The sequence below is a fragment of the Oryza glaberrima genome, chromosome 2 (genome assembly GCF_000147395.1).
Source record: "Oryza glaberrima chromosome 2, OglaRS2, whole genome shotgun sequence".
NCBI lineage: Eukaryota > Viridiplantae > Streptophyta > Magnoliopsida > Poales > Poaceae > Oryza > Oryza glaberrima.
Window position 1 is genome coordinate 26,586,241 of NC_068327.1, and position 7,179 is coordinate 26,593,419.

Below are 7,179 nucleotides of genomic sequence, written 5' to 3' on the forward strand. Positions count from 1 at the left end.
GGCTACTTTGGATGGGGTTATGAAAAATAGAATTGGATTTGGTATACAACTCTTTTGATTCATAAATATAACTGTAATATACATCAAGTCAAATTGGATTTTATATGCAACCATAGTATATATTTTAATTGATACAATTCTATTTTTATATAGTAGTTTTTAATAGTATGGTTGGATTTCATATAAAACTCTTAACTTCTATTTCATAGATTTTGTGCTACCTTATCAATTGATCTACACCTCTATAGTTAAATATATCATGATCGGATGGTTAATATGTTTCTCTTTTGATAACTGGCTTAAAGTCTGTGTGTTGCAATGGAAAACAAACGCACAACGAAAAATAAATTGAATTTCTAGCTTATTAAATAAATCGTTATGCGTTTATTTAGTCCAAGTAATACTATATTTTTTCTTATTGAACAAGTAGATGATTTTGAAAATTAGAGGAGCCAATAGTAAGTGGTGTAATAGTATATGTCAGTGGTAGGTTGGTGTGAAAATGGATACCACCACTACGAATTAACATTTTTAAGTAGTATAGAATATGAGAACTATACTTAGAGCGAACGCATTGCCTCCTTTAATTCCTAACTATCTTTATAAAAATAATCTAGCTAGATAGGTATATAAGCTTCTCAATTGTGCAATTATAACGTATTAACGCGCGTGGCCATAATATGATCGACATAAACAGTCGGATACTAACATGGAAGTTTTCTATTAAGTGACCGATTCATATATGCATTTACTTTTATGTATAACTAGAAAGGTAGTCTGCGCGTTCGCGCGGACATACGTCGTACGCTAAGTTTGAGGTATTTATAAAAGCGATATATTAACAGGAGAACATCTGCCATGATTTCTCCATAAATTATGTTTGTCAGCATTAATTAATTCTTTAATAATATTTTAACCTATTAGATTTATATTATATCAAATATAAGTAATATCTATAAGTAATTATTTATAATCTTCTTCATCATTTAAAAAGAAGGTAGATTTATTTCCTTTAGAAAACATGTCAACGAAAGTAAAAGTAAGTGTAAAAAAAATTAAGGTGTTTTTATTTTTTATTTGTATAATATATTATCATAATATGTTAAAGGATGAATTGGGTGGGACATTAAGCTACACGAAAAATGCACGAGTTTATATAGCCTAATATGATTGATATATTTTGAGAGGTGATCTACCTATGAACATTTCATGTAGAGTGAATGAGAGGCTCCACGCAACCTAGCAGGAATACAATAACGACGAAATATCATTGCACAATAATATTTTTGAAATGTCATGTACCATGAATAAACACTTGTTATAAATAATGGTTCTACCGGTTTAAAAGGTATAGGAGCACACATGCATGTTATGCAGTGAGCCAGACAGAGGTTCTGATAGACTTTGTTTTTTACCAAAAGATAGATATGATGGTATAAAAATTGGGTCCATCGGTTTAAGTGGAAACCGATGGTCGATTATATGAGTATTTTTGTAATTAATAGAATGCCACATAACAACTTAGAAGTGTTTATAGGAGTGCTAGGAGCAATCATATGTATGATTTAGATGCTATGATCATTTTAAGATCGTTTATTTATCTTTTAAATTTAAAATATCATTTATTTACAAAAGCATCAAGATCAATTTGTACATGTAAATAGCCCCCACGTGTATGTTGTGAGAAATTAATGAAGTTTTTTATGAAGAAATTAATTAAGTTGGTAGAAAGTCATTAGATGTCTAACAATGTATTTTTGATGGGTTTAACAATTTCATTAAAAAATAAGCTAGCATATTTTGATTTTCAATGACAAATTTTAGTATTTTCTTTTATTTAGTGGAGCACGTTGCGTCCCTCGTGTTGTGCCGCTCCTTGGGCGAGAGCTGCGGAGAATCGGATGTAACATTTTCTGTAGATGTCCGTGGATATATCATTTGCCTGATTCCGAGTCCGTATGAGAAAGTTACGCCTATTTTAAGAAATGACATCCGAATGACGCCTAGACATATCGGATGCGATCATACCAGCACTAAAGCACCGGATCCCATCAGAACTCCGAAGTTAAGCGTGTTTGGGCGAGAGTAGTACTAGGATGGGTGACCTCCTGGGAAGTCCTCGTGTTGGACTAGAATGCAATAAATCCAATATAGATATTAAAATTTTATATTTATTTGAAAAATAAAAATAGATATATAATTTATGGTATAAATAATTGTAAAGACTCGTAAAATTAATCCGGCCTTTATTAAAAAGTCTAAAATAGCACGTTTAAGTATAAATTAGTTAATATATTTCTTTGTTAGTTTAATGCGTACAGAATGTAACGGTATAAACTTTATAAACTTTATGCTCCACATAAAGGGTTCACATATACCTTTATTTAATGGGTAAAAATAAAGGGTAAACTTTATTAATTTGAAAATAATGCTCCACATAAAAGGTTCACGTATACCTTTATTTAATGGGTAAAAATATAGTAGTGTAAACTTTATTTTGAAAAGAGATATATCATAATATAATTATATAAGTTATGATTATATAAAATTTAACTGGATTATATATATATATATATATATATATATATATATATATATATATATATATATATATATATATATATATATATATATATATATATATATATGTGAAAAGAAAAAGGAGGGAAGGAGATGGAACCGTACGTACGTACGTACCTACGGATGGTGTGGAATTGTACGTTTTAAGATCAATCTAGCTAATCTGACGGTTTCTAATAGTGGACCCACTATTTTAAGTAAAAATCAACGAATAGATGTTTTTCTTTTTTCTCAGAATTTCTTTGATTTCTCTAATTTATTAGAGCGCCAAGTGGCGGCTTTGGAGCATTTGTAAGAAGATTAATGGACTTTTAGTATATAACAGATTAGCATTTTGATTATTCCAGATAGAATGTATGTATGTATGTGTACAATATTCACAAAATCCAGTGTGTTTTTCCAGAATGGTTATTGACAACCTTTAATTAAACATACACAACTATTAACCATTTGTTTTGTCTGTATGGCAAGGGAATTAGCCAGCGTTAGATCCCACTTTAGCTAAAAGTATAGGAGACCCACTTTCGGACTAGCTTAGTCGAGCTATATTATTAATTCTTTAACTTCACTTATAGTTGATGATTGCAAATATAGTACTCTGAACCTGATCGATCTATCCATCCTGAAATTAATTAATTGTGTGACTTCTGATTTAACCCGGCCACACATATGACTTTATTTTAAGTATCATGTCCTTGGATACAACTAGCCTTCAACTTTGGAGTTTGGACAAGAAGATATTGCTGCCTTTATCTTACGTCAATTAACAGCCTGTGGCTCGTTCCTCGACATGGATGCGGTGGTTTTATCGTATCCGGTTTTTAGGTTGGAGTGCCACTTCTGACTTAAGCTTGTGATTTGTAGCCTAGTGCCCAAGTCAACCTGCATGCATATATAGGAGCATTCCTCATGGGATGTGTTGCATGTTAGGTGGAAATGGTGGGATGGACCACAAAACCAGCTGAAGTTGCCCACCGCCCTTTCCACAAAGGTGAAATTGTCCAAACACATAGGTCTCCCTTGAAATTGTCCTTTCGAGTTGTTTTTGTCTTTGGCCGGTGGACATGTACCATCTTTGTATTTTTGACATGTACATTTGGCAATATTATGCTGCATTGCTATACCGAACTCAATACAACATTAATCAAGAATGCTAGCTACATATTCACACATCAAAGTTTGTTTCTAACAGTAGGTAGAACTACTAGATATTTTAGATTCAAGAACATGGTGAAGCATGAAGCATTTTGCAACGCCAGAGGCAGAGATGGCGGGAAACGGCCGGAGCCCGGAGGGAAGCGCCTACGTCCTCACCCTGAAGCGGCAACGGTTTAGAGGAAGATATTAGTGGCGGTGGATACAAGGTCGAGAGAATTGGTGACAGAGACTGGCAAAGGGTCAGCCGACGGCGGCTACGTCGAAGCCTGGCGGAGATTGGGCTGTTGGGAAAACGAGCTAGGAGGATATCCCCAATAGTGTTCGTGGAGATTAGCAACATGAGAGGAGCCATCATGGAGGAACGGCGTGGAGGCCATGCTTGAACAAGATGACTGCTGGTGAGTCAATCGCCTAGAGGTAGAGTGACAAGCCGTCGACGGAGGTGTGGCGGTATAGAGAGGGTGTCAACGGCGTACTAGATTATAGTCGGTTGGTGGAGCCAGCGGAGTAGACGGGACAGCAGACCATGGCGGAGTCCCGCCGATAAAGATAATGCCCTTAGTGGGCAGCGGCTGTGCAGATCCTGTGAAGTTTGGAAAAGAGTGGACGGTGTTTACCAACCAACTAGCGAAGTTGATCGTTGCAAAGAGGGGACGAGGACCCCGTCCCCGTCGATAGCAGTGCTAGGAGATCTAGACAGGGCCAGGGGCGGAGCCACATGGTGGTCCGTGTGGGCCATGGACCACAATAAAATCTGGCCCAATTACCCCTGTTCTGATCCAAACATAGAAAAGAATGATGCTTTTGTTTCATCAGTTGATTTGCCTTATCGAATTGTCGTTCCAACTTCCGTCCTTCCCAGTTCCCATCCTAACTACGCCATTGATCGTGCGAGTGCTTCTTTCGTAACTCGACGACTCAACGCTTAGGATTGGGGACCTGTGTCCAACAGCGGCAACTGGCGTTTGGCGACCAGGATCAAGAGCAGCGTTCAGCAAGTAGCTATGTCACCATGTCAGTTTCGGTTCGATTTTGGGAATTCCAATTAGAATTGGATTGATAAATTAAAGCAATGCATAATCCTATTATAGATTTGTTGAAGCAGTTATATGCTTGTATGTTAACATTTATAGTGTTCAGAAAAATTATGTTAAGTTAGACCACCCTAACCTAAAATCCTAGCTACGCCACTAGGCGGTGCTGACCTCAGCCCCAAGCAGTGGTGGTATGGAGGAAGCCCAGACCCCGGTGCAGGAATAAGTACGCTAGAGATGACTAGAACTGCATTATCATAGAGAGCTGAGCATGAATCTTTATGTACATCCAATGGTCACGAATTCTACTATACATTTGTAAATATCTTAAAACATCAGTGATTGTTTAGCAAAACCATAAATATGAAACTGTTAATAGTGAGGACTGCACATAGCACAGTCGATTAGGCACCAGGGCGTGCAGTAGGCCAATCGTGGTTTCAATCCACGGGGTCATCTCATGAACCTCACCTAAGAAGGTATCCACTCTTTGCCAGGACTAACTTTTTGGTTAGTTCTGATTAGGTAAGGAACACATGTGTGCATGTTTAGTGGATTGCATACATGTTACCGGTGCACTCAAGACTAGAGCCTCCAATCTCTTTCAAGCATGTGCTTGGGACAAGTACACATGTTCGCGCGTTGTTGCACAAATATAACGTTTGTCTATGTACAATTTGTTATAAAAACTGACCCCGATATAGACATCAGTAGCATAACACGGAAGAACATCATAGAAGATCCAAACTTGATGATAATGTGTGGCAAAATATTTGTTTCCTTTTTTGTTAACGGGATTCAACCAAAACTTATATCCCCAGAACAATACATGATTATGTGCTCTCCTTCCTGATCTAGGATAATTATAGTTGACTAAAGTTCATAGAACTACAATTTTAGTGACAAAATTATCGACTTGGTTTAACATTAGTGACATATTTCAATTAGCTACAAATTATGATAAAACTGGAACCCTTTAAAATCTTTTTATTATTGACAAATCAGACCCCCAGCTTGTAGATTGAAGTGTCATGATGACGTGGCTCACCGTTTCGGTACCACGTTTTGATGGGTTCTATCGCAATTGCAATTTTGTGATAATTTCAAATATTATTATTTCATAGTGAGAGCCCCATCGTAACATGAAACAGTTTGTTATTGTTATTGTAATTTGACAAATTCAATGTTAATTTTCCTTGTAAAACAAGCAGTAGAAGCTCCCCGGAGAAAAAAAAGGCACATAAGCTACTAGTGCTAGCTTCGTGCTGAAGCGTAAGAACGAGCCTGTACAACTTAGGTCTTGTTTAGATTCAAAGTTTGATCTTCAAAGTTTGAATTTTTCCGTCACATCGAAATTTTCCTACACACAAACTTTCAATTTTCCATTACATCGTTTTAATTTTTTCAAAATTTTAATTTTGACGTGGAACTAGACACACCCTTATGCGCATAGCTAGCAAAGATCGGCATCGGCCCGTTACGTGTCGCGATGACGCCAACGCCAGTGTGCACACTCAGTTGCGGCGACGACGAAATTGTCACCGCGTGGTAGATGGATCCGCGAGGAAATCCCGGCGGGTCCCCGGTGTTGTCTAATCCCGTGGCACCTCGACGTGGACTGCACGCTTCCACCCCGGCGAGGAGTGGGTTCTCGCATCACCACCCGCCCGGCCGAGTCCCCGATCGATCGATCGATCGAAATCCAAACGCCTTTCTCCTCCTCCTCCTCAGGCTGGCCAACTGCCACTTTCACCTCATATAATTAAGTACCATGACGACTCTGCTAGCTGCTGAAGCTAGCCTGCACGTTGCATCACGCACAGATCGGAGTAGTAGTACTATTTTTCGTTTTATTGTCGTCCGCTTATTCCCCTTCTCTTCTTCGTCTCTCCTGGAATTGTCGCTTTGCTGTTTGGGTCCTTGTGAGGCGGCGACGGCGAGAGAAAAATATGAGCATCCAGGAGCAAGTGGGAGAATGAGAGTAAGTGGCCAGAGGACAAGAGTGGTTTGTTTTGTCCTATCCTGCAAAAATAGTGGTTGGTCAAACGTGATGGTCGAGCTGGAAGTCAAGTATGGTCCATGCATGGTCAATATTTTTCCACCAAAGCGTGTTATCTTACTGAAAATTTACCAACGTTATGTAAACACAAAACAAGTACTAGTACAAGAACTGCAGCTGATGGTGCAGTGCGTTTGGATCGAATCTTTGTTCTCTTTTATTAATTGTTGACTTCAGCCTCGAACAATCACAGGTGGATCATCTTCGATGACTAAAAATGTTATTGGGAGAATCTCACTCAGGCATAAATGTCTAACCTCAGGAGTGCGGACATTGACATTTTGCAACCCTGGCGCTGAAACAGAAAACAAACATCAAACCACTAGTTCTAGCCTATTGTACAACTCG

The 7,179-nt window shown here is 38.0% G+C and overlaps 1 non-coding gene across 1 annotated transcript; it reads left to right on the forward strand.

Moving 5' to 3' along the window:
• The first annotated feature begins 2,014 nt into the window (after nt 1-2,014).
• Nucleotides 2,015-2,133, forward strand: LOC127764822 (5S ribosomal RNA). Its single transcript, XR_008015966.1, has one exon. It is a non-coding gene; the product is annotated as a 5S ribosomal RNA (ribosomal RNA).
• The last annotated feature ends 5,046 nt before the right edge of the window (nt 2,134-7,179 follow it).